General features: G+C 42.4%; 1 pseudogene across 1 annotated transcript in view; it reads right to left on the reverse strand.

Annotated features, from left to right (window-relative positions):
- Positions 1-4,965: 4,965 nt before the first annotated feature.
- The window catches only part of LOC309961158 (heterogeneous nuclear ribonucleoproteins A2/B1-like), a 38,607-nt pseudogene continuing 30,700 nt past the window's right edge, over positions 4,966-12,872 (reverse strand). Inside the window, exon 2 of the transcript in view lies at positions 4,966-5,788. The product of the transcript in view is annotated as a heterogeneous nuclear ribonucleoproteins A2/B1-like (transcript). The remainder of the gene's footprint in view (positions 5,789-12,872) is intronic.

The following is a 12,872-nucleotide window of genomic DNA, read 5'->3' on the forward strand; positions in this document are numbered from 1 at the left end:
CAAGGGAAAGCTCTTGGGCCATTGTTTGAGTTGTGATCTGAAATAGCTGCTCTTTGCATGGAAATCTTTTTTACTTGAAAGACCAACTAACAATCCTGATTGTGATTATTCAGACTTGGGTGTTGGCAGATACTTTCCCAAAAACGAACAATGTAAGCCTCTTACTTTAAGGAAAACAACTAATTGTATCTGTTGCCAGTGACTGATTTTAAGCTTTCAACAAAAATTAGCAGTTGGAAAACTCATACCCAGCACTGAGGTTGACAGTTTCAAAATACTGAAAGGCTTTTTTATGGGATCTGTGGTGATATTAATGAATGTGATTTCATCATATTGAATAATAAAATATGTTAACATTTGGAAAATATGCATAGCTCAGTGAACCAATATTTTCCAACTAACCAATGCATGATGTTATAAAACCAAACATGGTTAAAACATTGTCACATTGCAAGATAGACAAAAGGATTCAAATGCAATAGCACACAGAAAGTTCACTGATACAGCTTCAGATTCCACATTGCAACTAACCTTTAAGAATTACCACTTGCCTAGTTGTGGTGTAATATCAAAAAAGATTACTCATAATGACCTTTTTAAGGCTGTTAAAACAGCCTTCCCAAACAAATATCCATACATACTTCAACCAAAGTAACATATTGCAACAGATTGAATTGAGGAGATATGAAAACCCAACTGTCATGTACTAAGTACAAGAAATTTCAAAAATGTGAAACAATGCCACTTTTCTCACTGATTTTTTTATTTTAAAAAAGATGAATAGGGCTTCCCTGGTGGCGCAGTGGTTGAGAGTCTGCCTGCCGATGCAGGGGACACGGGTTCGTGCCCAGGTCCGGGAAGATCCCATATGCCTCGGAATGGCTGGGCCCGTGAGCCATGGCCACTGAGCCTGCGCGTCCGGAGCCTGTGCTCCGCAACGGGAGAGGCCACAACAGTGAGAGGCCCGTGTACCGCAAAAAAAAAAATTAAATTAAAAAAAATTTTTTTTAAATAAAAAAGATGAATAATTTCAGTAAAAGTGTTATTTACATTACACGTAACTGGTTTATTATTTTAGAATCTTAAATGAGTCCAGTTTCTCAGCTTTGATTTCTAAATGGTAATACTAATAGATATAAGCCATGTAAGCAACAACTCTTCAAAAATCTAAATAATTTTTAGAAGAGTAAAGTAGCCCTGAGACCAAAAAGTTTGAAACTACTCACCTAGGTGTCACCAAATATTCAGATATTTAAATATAAAATATTCACAAAATAAACTATTCACTCCAGATACGTAAAGTGGCCACGTTTGAAATTTGCACACTCCCTTCACTGATCCTTGATGGAGTTCCTCCCACGCCAAGAGGCTCTTTCGGTCCTTTTGCTGTGATCCTTCTCTAAAGGCACAATTACAACTGTCAGGACTACAAAGACCCTTCAAAACACATCATATCACCTCAACATCCTCTACCATACAAAATTAGAAATAGAAGTAAATTTGGGAGGTAGACTGAAGAAAAAGGAGAAATCAAACTCACAAGCCAAAATAGTGGGTCTCTCAAATTAATTTGCTTCACATAAATTCTCCTTAAAATTATTTATGGATACAAATACAATATAATAACTTGCAATCTAATATACTGGAAGTTGTATCCACATTGAAAAAGAAAGGAAGCAAAGAGCTTCCCTCCACAGCCTGTCCCTTGATCTCTGGAAACACTGGCCACCCAGAGATGATTGATCCCAAAGGACTCAGCAAATTCCTGCAGTTCATTCTCAGGCCCTCCCCAGCTTCGGAGGATGGCCTTCTGCGCTGCAGAGCTAATGCATGTCACACCTAAAGCTGCAGCATGCAGAGCTCCAGAATTAAGCCACAATAATTATTCAGTGGTGTTTTCTGGCATTCTTTCAAAACAGACAACTTGGAAAACCAGTCTTTTACTGCAGGCCAGAATATATACCTAAAGTAATCATTTCAGACCTTTGCAGTGATACGTATACTTCCCTCTCTTAGGTAAATAGATGTTCACCGATAGTGCAATTGCAAAACAATCCAGGCCAAAATAATCCATATGCACCTGAAATAGTCAGATAATTGCGACAGTAGGGAATGGTTCTAGGGGTTTTATTTGTTTGGGGAACTAGGATTGGGAGATAACTTGAAACATCTGGAAAGTGGCCTAATTCTGTGATTTTTTTTCTGTAAGCTGAGATTGTGAGATGCTGTCCTTTCTACCCAGATGATCAATGAAAGGGAAATTATCAAAATTTTTTGAGATTTGGGGGAGAAACATAAAAAAATAGAGAGATGAAAAGAAGCCTCAGCAGCTTCTGAGCAGCAGATTCTCTCTCATTTAGCCACAGATTCTCTCTCATTTAGTTTATAAAGTGTTAAAGCCACCTTAAATGAAATACAACATAAATGTTCCCTCTCCCTTTCCCTTACATTAGGTTACATAACTAGCCAACTGAACTTTGTGATGGTTGGGTGTTTGGGGCTATCTCAAACAGCAAAACTGTTCAGTCTTATGACCCAATTCAGTTATCAGGCGAGCTCTAAGCTCCAAACTGACTGCGGCATTACATCTATTATTAAAGAGGATTTTTCTAAAAACAGATTCCATTGTTAGAAGCTTTGTTACCAGAAGTTAAAATCAAAGAAGGATTCTGGATCATGGGGTGCAAACATAATTAAATACTAATTTAATTTATGTTAAAAACATACCAACTGGTTATGAAGACCATGCCAGGATGTATAAAAAGCATAAACAAGAATAAGTAAAACAAGCAAGACTAAAAATAAATTAAAATTATTTTATATTTGTTGACATTTTTTAAAACTATGCTTAGGGAGAAAACAGAAAGGAATTATTTTTTTTTTGAGCATTTATCTTTACTTTTTAATTACTCTGCACAAGAATTTTATCTATTAAGGACAGTAATCCTTTACCAGACATTTGTTAATAATTAATAAATTGGTAAAATATTTAATAAGCAGAATAGAAAATAATCAGTTTCAGAAAGGAATTACTATATACACAAAACGGACATTTTTTTAATTAGGATGGTGAACATCTGTTTTTAAATCTTTTCTCTGTTTTTCAAGTTTTTTGTTATTGTGTTGGTATTAGTTTCAAATTTTAAAAAAGTAATTGCAATAAGTCTGAAAAAATATGCCTTTGGAATAAGAGTTATTGAGGTTAAGAGATAAGATTGACTTGCATTTAGGTCAGGGAAGAAGGAAAAGGGCATCTGTCAGGACAGTAGCTGGTGGTGGCAGAGACGGAGCAGCTCTGGGTTGAACTCCAGGTCTCAAAGAAGCAGGTGACAATGACCCCTTACTCCTCCATCCTTGAAGCTCCTGGAAACAACCCTCCCTTGGACTCTGTTTGGGTGCCTCCTGATTCATTCTATCCAAGGACCCAAGGAATCTTTGGAGAGAAAAAGGGACAGGGGTCACCACTCATACTGAAACCTCACCTTTTAAAAGCCTGAACTCGGGATGTCCCTGGGACTGATTTCAATCCTACGCAGCCTCTGCCAACATTAACCAATGTCTCTCTTTCCACTAACTGGAACCATCAACAGACAGTTTATGTTACAATGTGGCACCATCCAGAGGGGAAATAAGTGGATACAAGAAGGGAAAGGTGGAGCCTATAAAGACAATTTTCTCAGCATTCACAATTATACCTGAGGGCAGTCCCGTTCCCCCACTTGTGTAGGGTGTTTGAATGGAAGTTGCGTGCTGCGGCCATTCTGGCTAGCCCTGTTCAGCCAGACATCCACAACGGGGCAGTCCAAGGCTGAATTACGTGTATTTTAAGATTCAGACATTTCCAGGCATGTCTAGAGGACACACCACAGCAGGATTTGCATGAAGCACACAGGAACAAATGGAAAGAACTCATCCTAAAGGAAGAGTTGTTCTGGAACACAAACTTGACCCAGTCTGGATGCCGTAATCTCAGAAGGAAAAGGAATTATTAGCAGCAGAACATGATATTGGGGTCTGAGACTGCCTGCCCTGTAGCAGTGAACTCATGATTTGAGTCCTGGGGAAAAGGAACTTCAGGTGATGCTGAAATATATAAAACCTCCAAAAGAACAAAACAACAACAGAAAAGAACCCTCTAAGAGCACAGAGCAGCTCTGCTGTAGGGCCTTTGACCTGGGAGGAGGGGAAGCTTCTCCCTTTTTATTTTTATTTATTTATTTTTCCTTTAGAAGTCTTTATTAGATCATAAATGTACAACAGCTTCTGAAGTCTACACAGGCACTTCAGTTTTTAAAAGGAATACATGTAACATTATGTCTCATTACACCATGAACCTGGATAACAGCTTTTCAAAACTTTGTGAGAAAAATCTTGAAAAAGGTTTCACATGTCACCCGACACTTACACGTTTTAACATTATCAAAGAAGGTATGTTTCTACACTCTTACAAAGACCACTAGAAAGAAACAGAAAGCTAAGAAACTGTCTCAAAAGCATTTTTTTTCATAATCTTTCCTCCATAGTAAGGTAATGTTCTTAAATAATTCAATCCATTCACAAATGGCTCTCTGCATCTGCTCTGATGTCTTCTGCTCTGCCTATTTCTGTATGACTGAGAGTTTCCACGACCTGAAGATGTTCTGTTACCTCTGGGCTCTCATTCTCTCCTATTCATACATCCTCTCCTACTTGCCCATGGCCAACAGAAAGAAACTCAGTATCGGCTGGTCCCTTCATAACCCCCACTTCCTCCACTGACACCTGGACCATAGTTTCCTCCACCGTATAATTCTTGTGCCTGCTACCGACGTTTCCACTTTTCGCTAAGCTTAGTTAGAAGGCTGCTGGTTACGATTTCCGAAAATCATTGTCATTTCCACTTGCACACTTTCCTCCTCCATAGATGCCATACCACCCCCGGGGCTCCCACCCTGGTGGCCAGATCCAGGTACTCCCCCACACCTACTAGAGCCATGACCAAGCCCACCGACCACTCCTGAATCCATCAGATCGTCCTCCAAGTTTCCTTCCTCGTCCTGCTCCAACATTTCCACCGCCGCCAGGAGAATCTCCAGCACCGACGTTGCCTCCTCTGCCACCTCTAGAACTGTGGATTTCCTGCCTTTGAGGTCGAGACAGGGCCTTTCTTACTTCTGCATGATGACCACTGACAGTATGGTATTTCTGCAGCACAAGCTTATCCACCGGATCACAGCCATCAAAAGTGACAAACCCAAAGCCTCTTTCCTTTCCAGACTCCCTATCAGTAATCATCTCAATGACATCGATTTTTCCGTATTTCTCAAAGTAATCTCTAAGATGGTGCTTCTCAGTAGCTTCTTCAATTCCACCAACAAAACAGCTTCTTCACAGTTAGGAAAGCGCCCCGCTGTCCAGAATCCTCTCTTGGGACAGCACGTTTGGGGGCAACCGTTTCCTATCAGTGGAATGAGGTGTGGCAGCCTCCACCTCAGCCGTGGATGAGAAAGTTACAAAACCGAATCCTCTTGATCTTTTCCTGGCAGGATCCCTTATGACCACACAGCCTGTAAGTTTTCCCCGTTGCTGGTAGTAGTTCCTCAGATTTTCTTCTGTGGTTTCAGAGCTCAAGCCACCAATAAAGAGTTTATGGAATTCTTCTTGTTCCTTCTTCTTCCTCCAGAAAGTAACAGTTTTGAAACTTTCCTCCATCTTGGAGTCCATCGCTTCAGCCATTTTCCTGAAGCTGAGGGAGATGAGGGAGATCTCAGGGGAAGATCACGAACCTGCAACCTGACCCGCCCCGGATCTGAGGTAAGAACGAACCTCCGATGCTCCAGCAACAACACCTTCTAGGAGCACCTCCATGCAGGGCCCGGCACGCTTGCATAATTCTTGAGCACCTTTCGATTTTCTCCTGAGATGCAGACAGCCTGTAGCTTGCTGGGAAAAGCTACTTCTCCTCTTTTAAACAGATGATGCCTCGTGGTCTACGTGAATAACAGCACAACCACCTGTCACACACCGTTATTCTCCAGGTGCCAGTGACTACCATGGAAGAGTAGCCCCAGCACAGAGACCACAGCATCAGCCATAGGAAAGGAATTCTCTTTACCTCATTGAAGCACAGAACACAGAAGAGACTACCGCAAGATCCTTCAGCGTTAGAGAGCAGCCTGACATTGGAAGAGTGGAATACCTTCAGTTTGGGTCAGCGTGGTCGCTCCGGGCATCAGTGGGAAATGACAGTGATGGGAGTGCGTAGGAAACCCTTTCTTTGCACCCATTCTTCTCCCGAGTTTTTGATCATCTTTACCATCACTACCCTGAGCTCGGGTAGGTGGCCTATCTCCACTTCACTTAGTTCTTCTTCTGGGGTTTTATCTTGTACCTTTGTCTGGAACATGTTCCTCCGCTGCCTCATTTTGCCTAAGTTGCTGTTTTTATTTTTACGTATCTGGTAGGTTGGTCACATTTCTCAACCTTGGAGAAGCAGCCTTTTGCAAGAGACTTCCTGTGAGTTCCAGCAGGGCACTCCTCTCTCACTACCGGACTTACATGCTCTAGGGGTGCCCCCTATGAGGGCTGACTACTGTGGGTGGTCTGGTGTCACTGGCCCTTAGTCCTATCGGTCACCAGGCCCTGCCTTCTGTGGAGGCTGCTGGCCACTACTTGGCAGGACCAGTTCACCAAGGGGCTGACTGCAGAACCCCAGGGCATCCCGGGGCTTAAGGTGGATCACTAGTGGGTGGAGTCAGGGTCCAGAAAGCTCCGGGGTTACTTCCTGCCCACTGGTGGGTGGAGCCAGGTCCTGTGGTTAGTACTGGCCTATCCCAGAGCTGTTGTCAGATCACTGGGGTGGGGTGGGTTGTGAAGGCTGGCTCCTGACACAGTTGGATATGGGGTCCCGGGTGTCTCGAAGCTTGCGTTGACCTGCTAGCGGGCAGGGCCAAGGCCCAGCTGGTCCTAGGGCAGGGTCCGCAGGCTGCAGGATTGTGGTGTTCTTGAGTCCAGTGTCTAGCCCCTGGTGGGTGAGGCTGGTCCAGGGGCTAGAGCCAGCTTCTTGAGGGCAAGGCGGGCAGTAGGGGATTCTGGGGGTGGTGCCTGCCCACTGGTGGGTGGAGCTGGGTCCTGGCCCTCTGGTGGGTGGCACCGTGTCTAGAAACGGCTGCGGGCTTACGAGATATCTAGGCAGCCTCTCTGGTGATGGGCGGGCCTGCGTCCCAGCACTTGGCCTGAGGCGTCCCAGCACTGGTGGATGGGGCCAGATCTTGGCGCTAATGAACTAGAGGGAGGTCCCCGCTCTGCCACCTGCCAGTGTCCACGCTGTGGAACGAGCTCCCAGGAATGGCTGCCGCCAGTGTCTATGTCCCCAGCGTGAGCTGCAGCTGCCCCCTGCTTCTCCGGGAGACTCTCCAAGACCGGCAGGGAGGTCTGGCCCAGACTCCTATCAGATTACTGCTTTTGCCCTAGGTCCTGGAGCATGTGAGATTTTGTATGCGCCCTTTAAGTGTGAGTTTCTATTTCTAAGCCCAGGACTCCTTGAAAGTAAGCCCTACTGGCCTTCAAAACCAAATTCTCTGTGGGCTCATCTTCCTGGTGCAGGATCCTTGGGCTGGGGAGCCCGACGTGGGCCTCTGAGTACTCTCAACACTCTCAATAATTACTCTCCTGTGGAATTATTCTCCAGTTTGTGGGTCAGCCCCCCCAGCCCACCTCCCCCCTGCCCCCAGGGGCGTGGGACTTGACTGTATAGCAACTCTGCCCCTCCTACCCCCCTGGTTGTGATGTCTTCCTTAGGTCTTTCATTGTAGAAGAGCTTTTCTGGCAGGTTTCAGCCTTTTCGTCCATGGTTGTTCTGCTGATAGTTGTGACTTTGGTGTGCTTGTAAGAGGAGTAAGCTCAGGGTTTCTCTACTCTTCCGTCTGGGCTGATCTCCTGTCAGGGAAACCCTTTCTTTTCCCTACTGCCCACCACCCCTTGCTACACGCGCACACACCGCTCATGCATGCACGCACGTGTGCACACACATAATCCGTTCATTCTGCAATTTTTAAAATACCTACCAGGAAGGAGGTCTATGCTAAGCGCCCTGGATTTGGCGTGAGGAAGGCTGACGTGACTTCTGAGCACATGTCGCTCGGCAGCCGCGTTACCACGACAGCTCGCTCCCTGACCACCAGTGATGACCCACGAGTGGGGCCCTGACCCATGCTGAGCCCATTATCGCGTTATTCCTTCACAGCCACAGTTGATCGATCCAGAGGACAGCCCCCGACCCACACTGAGCCAGCAAGGCCCTCGTTTGGTAATTCCAGAACTGAGAGGGTTGGCAGACTCTTTGGGGTGCCTGGATTACAAAATACAAAGATTAGAAACTATAAGCATGTGACGTGGAGAAGAATAGAAAGCTAGCCTGAAGGTAAGAATAAAGCAAAGGGAAAACTGTGAAAAGCTAGAGGGAGACTCCCCTTGCTCCTGAGACGGCTGCAATCCTGCCATTGGATTTCATCAGCTAATCAAGGTAAAACTAGACTGGGTTTCCACCACTTACAACGAAGAAAGTCCCAGTATATTGACCCACACACACACTGTAAATGGTGGCAGCAATTGAAAGGCACTCTCACAAGACTTAAGAACTGAAGGAACCGCAGGAAATTAAGAGAAAGAGCAAAAAAGGAAGAAGTGTTAAAGCTAAAAAGGGCTGTCTTGGTGAACTTAGACAAAGTATACCTTGGACGTTTCCAGAAACACTGGGATGCAGGGAGATTCTGCAAAGACCTGAGCTAGAGAAATAATCTGTTATTGTTGCCAATATTCAAGGTTTAGCTCCTGACTCATATGGCCTGAAGAATCAGAAGTTACAAGGGTAGGAAACATAGCAACATTGATTTATACAATTTATGAAATTTCTATTTGTTACTTATTATAGCACATACAGTTTTATTATAAAGAATCTTTATTCACCAAAGAGCCATTCAGAAAAGCACTGTATTTTTCTAACCAAAATTTTGAGTCAACTAGATAGCCTCATCCTCCCTCTTCCCATCCTCTAAGGGACGTCTCTCTCCAGTTTAATTCCCTTGTCATTTTTCACTTCCAACTCAATGTCACAATTTGATGAAGGCTGGTGGCTAGAAGCTCTTGGAAATGGTCAACAACCCACAACCACAATGGTGTCTGTATCAGACAATCAAGCGTTCTTTCTCTCCATTTCCAGTTTAATGTTTTCCCATCTCTTAGACCTCTAAACCAGATCCAGCTGCTTTTCTTGACACCTGTCGTGTTTATTTAGAACCTGTTTTTACCAGAATCGTTTCAACATAGTAAAAATACCAGATCTGGTTTCCATGGGCTTTTCAGAGAAGGCAGTAAACAAAACAGGAGAAATAAAAGAGAGAGAGGCTGCCAGGTATACAAAGCAATACGAGTCGATTATCAGACTGCATATACGATGTTTTCTGACAGTAAGAAAGTACAAAACATTGTTTTATTAATTTTGGCTTGATTTCCCACCCTCCTTTTTCAAGGACAGTTCTATGAAATTAAAAGTAACTCCTATTTTTGTGTGAAAGCCAGTGTTTGCAACTAAGTAACACACTATGGACCTTGTCAGATAACGAAAAGTAAAGACATGTTGTTTGTGTGTGTAAAGCATAATTATTCACGCACACACACACATTTTCCTTTCTCACAGTGAAGAGCATGCTAATTTATATATGCTTACTGTGCACAGGGAGTTTGCTGATATCTTACATATTTGTTTCCATTTAACTCTCTTAGTCAACCAAAAAGGGGTTACTAATAATTTGAGATTACAGTTCAGTAGTCTCTTTAATTTTGGTTAGAAATACAACAGTGGAAATAGCAATCAGATTGAAAGAAACAACATTTTCCACTTAATTTCTTTGTTGGAAGGGAAAAACAAACACTGCTTCATAACCAAACAGAGTTAAGGTTTTAATGAGCCAAGTGCAAGTTTCAATACCTTGTCCATCCTAACAGAAATGCATCTGTTCGGAAAGTGATTAAAATCCAAGAAAGCTCAAGGGCTTCTGTGGTATAAACACAGCTTGGGCCGCAGAGCTCTTGGCTCTGGGACTGAGCCAAACCTTCCAGAATGCTGGCAGAAACCCCACTCAGTATCTCCCTCCAGACCAAAGGAAGAAGTAGTAAACAAACCCATCAATCACCAGCAACTGGGAAGTGCTGAGAACCCTAAGTTTCAGCCACCAATATAGAAAGGAACTGATAAATTGCCATCCATCACTCCTGCTAAGCATGCATACAGGTTCTCACTTAGCTATGGACTTACTAAAAGTATGCAATACAGAATACTCAGCAGAAAGAAGACGAAGGCCTAAACCCACCTAGGGAAGGATGTCATTAACAGGATTTATTTTGCTTTTTAATACAGCTTATGGTACTTTCTTTTATTTTTGTACTTAAAATTCTTAAGTACAAAACTTAAGAATTTTAACTTAACTTTCCTAAGAATTTTAACTTAACTTTCCTAAGACATTTATAATTCTATGGAGATACAATTAATATTGTCACCTGATACAAGGATCAATTGTTCATTCATTGATTTATTCATTCTTTTAAAAATATTTCTCGAACACCTACTAGCTTCCTGGCACCATCTGTATTCTGAGGGAATATAAAAGGTAAAAGTAATCATAAAAATATAGTCCCTGCTTTTAAAAGCTTGTCATCTGAGTACATTTATAGGGGATTTTTATATGTCAAAAAAATTTTAATAGTGCAAGTTAATACATAGAATCGAATAAAAAAGACAAGCGAGTGTATAATAAGTTCTTCTGCTAGTGGTTAAAAAGTAGGTACTAGTGGTTATTAGTTTAATAGTAACACTTGTGGGGGGGGTTTCTTATCTGAAACCCAATGAGGTTTTATTGAATGATTTTTAGTAATGTTTTTCGAGGTCAACTTCTGATGGGTACTGATTGGTCATGAGTTCAAGGGTCCATTCCCTAACAAGTACCTAGGTGTGACTAATGTGTGCTTTTGTTTCTGGTTAAATGTGAAAATTGGGAAAAGAGATGGGACAGATAAGAACACATGGGGTCTGCTCCTGTGTGAAGATACTCGAAGGTCAAGGCACCCCATGTGTAAGCCACAGAACAGTAATCCTCTACTTGGGCCACACACTGGAATCACTCAGGAAGCTTTTTTGAAAAAAATTTAATTGCCTAGGCTCCACCTCAGACCAATTCAGAACATGTGGAGGTGGGGCAGACTTTTTTAAGCTCCTCAGGTGACTTAGCAATATGAAGGTAGGTTTGTAAAACACCACCACAGAACATACCCGCAATCATTAAACCCCCAGCTCATCTTTAACCTCAAGCAACATAACTTCCTGATGTGTCCTCTGAGGTTTACTGATTACAAATAATACACTAGGTAATTAACGAAGTTACTTGCTATATGCTGGATTACTGTCCAAGTCCTACTAAAACTTGAGGAACGTCAATCAAAAATTATTATCTCCTGTCCTTTTTGAAATTTTGGTCCATTTCTTGTCTACTAAGGCACTGCAGTTGTGACAATAAAGCCATGTCACATATATGGGTGATCACCTTTTATTCTCTATTTCATGGGTTCACATACAGCTCATCTAAGAGACGAATCATTGTGTATCCAGTGCAGAGAGTTAGAAGAACAAATCACATCACAGTCGTGCCCAATGATAAATTGCTACCCGATCCATCAAAACACCTGCCTGATTTGACCTCAAAGTAATACTGAAGTACTGAATACTTGGTAACTTAGGCTTTATACTGAGGTCATGAAACTGCTTCTCACCTTTTCCTTCCTGCAGAGACTAAGGATGAGGAAAGGTCAACAAAAGCTACAAACCACCTTATGCTTGCTCCTAACAGATTTCTCCATGTGCTGATAATAAAGAGAATGACCGTGCCTAACGCCCTTTTTATACCTTATGTAGCTTCAGTGATTCCCATCCTGGCAGCACAACCAGTTATCCAGGGTGCTCACTCAAAGGCACACAAGCTCAGGCCTGATCCCTCAAGATTAAGGTTTAAGGAACCTTGGGTGGGACCCAGGAATCTGTATTTTAAATAAGGGCCTCCAAGAAATTCCAATGCTGCCATGCTGGGTAATCTCTCATAGAACCATTATCCTGAAGAAAAAAGAAGACAAGGCTTTCCGTTTATCAACATGATGGCTGGAACATCTTTTAAGTGGAATGTCACACTGGTACTCACACAGCTGAAGAGCAAAAGTTTGTCTCTCTTTAATAATGAGGTCAGTTACCCACTGAGTTCTTAGTTTTATTTTTCCCTGTAGCAGTTTTCACAAACTGACATTATTTTATATGTCTATTTGCTTATTTTTAAAATATTGGTTCCCCTTAATAAAATGAACACTCCACAGTGCAAGAATGTGTCTATTTTGTTTGCTGACCTATCCTCAGATCTTAGAACAGTTCTTAACACATAGAAGTTACCCAGCAAATAATGAATGAATAAGTGGATAAACAAGTGAGTGAATATTTAGGAAGTGCTCAAAAATGTTGACAAATTGGCGAGGAAGAGAACCTACCTATCCAAGCAGGGGCAGGAAATCCTCCCCAGGTCTTTCATTTAATCTGAGGGTTTTTTGTTATTTTTTTTTTTTTATTCCTGATATACAAGAGAATTACTAACCCAATCAGCAAGTTCCCTAAAATATAAAAATTCAAAAAAATTGAACTGGTTTTGTAGAAGTCAGTTAAACAAGCTTCAGTGTGTGGCAGGCTTGAGTTTACATAGCCTTCCTCATTAAATGAATGCTCTCAGTAACTGCATCTCAGAACCTGCTCTCATTATTGGATCTGATAACCGAACTTGGACCTTTCCATGCTGAGGTATTAC

Source organism: Leucopleurus acutus, assembly GCF_964270905.1.
Source record: "Leucopleurus acutus genome assembly, chromosome: 4".
Lineage (NCBI taxonomy): Eukaryota > Metazoa > Chordata > Mammalia > Artiodactyla > Delphinidae > Leucopleurus > Leucopleurus acutus.